The sequence below is a fragment of the Microtus ochrogaster genome, chromosome 16 (assembly GCF_000317375.1).
Source record: "Microtus ochrogaster isolate Prairie Vole_2 chromosome 16, MicOch1.0, whole genome shotgun sequence".
NCBI lineage: Eukaryota > Metazoa > Chordata > Mammalia > Rodentia > Cricetidae > Microtus > Microtus ochrogaster.
The window spans coordinates 60486532-60487553 of NC_022018.1; positions in this window are offsets into that span (position 1 = coordinate 60486532).

Genomic DNA, 1022 nt, shown 5'->3' on the forward strand with positions numbered 1-1022 from the left:
GACTCCGGCTAGGGAAGGCTGACTGTCATTTGTGGGGTCAGGAACCTGATTGCTTCCATGACTGGGAGGCGTAGGCAGCCTTACTGTTGGAAGATTGTTCCTGGCCAGCCTCCCATCATTCCTGAAGACCCTTGCCATGCTGGTGTCACCGCCTCCTGCCATGTGCCACATTCTCCTCTGGGGTCTTTCAAAAAGCAGCCTAAACTCCACAGCCCAGGAAGCTCCTCTTTTCTCAGTGTTTCCCTGTCCTTTCTTTTTAATTACAGGGCATTATTTTATCATAAGAAATAGCACCCATAACCCTGCCCTGTGTTTTTCTGAAGTAACAGACCCCTGGGAGGCATTGTATCATCTTCTGATATGTGGACTTCATGCTGGGCACAGACCAATCCGGCCAGTGGTCCTCACTCTTGGACACCAGAAAGCTGTGTGATCTTATCAGGCAGTGGGGTGTGGTGGCAGTGTTAGGTTGGGACCATGGGATGTGCCCTTGGTACCTGAAGCAGGCTCCTTCACCTGTCTTCCCCGGGTAACCACTCACGTGCACAATGCCTTGCTTGTGATGCTTTCTTCAACTTGTGACTGCCTTATCTTCCATGCATTCTGGGGTCTATGAAAATGCACCCCACAGATCCTAAGTAGGGATAGAGGAGAAGGTGGCCAGGTTTGGATTAGGGGTTAAGCTGGACCTCAGACTTCCAATGAGAATCAGGTTTTGTCTGAGATTGGCGTAATGTTTGTAGCCAGACCTGTTGGTCACTGTCAGGCAAGGGCCAAGGTACAGTGTAAGGGCAGGAGAGTCATTATCTGTGGAAGCCTTAGCCGTTCTGTGGACAAGAACACAGGCTGAATAACCATTGCCTGAGGCATCAGCCTTGTGTTTCAGGGACTTGCTGTGTAGAGAAGGGAGGCACCAGGAGAGCTGGGTGTCCTGGATGTCTGCCTGGTCTTCAGAGGTCTTGGGGTGAGATGGCTGCTGGTGTTGTAAGTGGAGCAGCGGGCTGTGTCCCGCCACCTCGCTA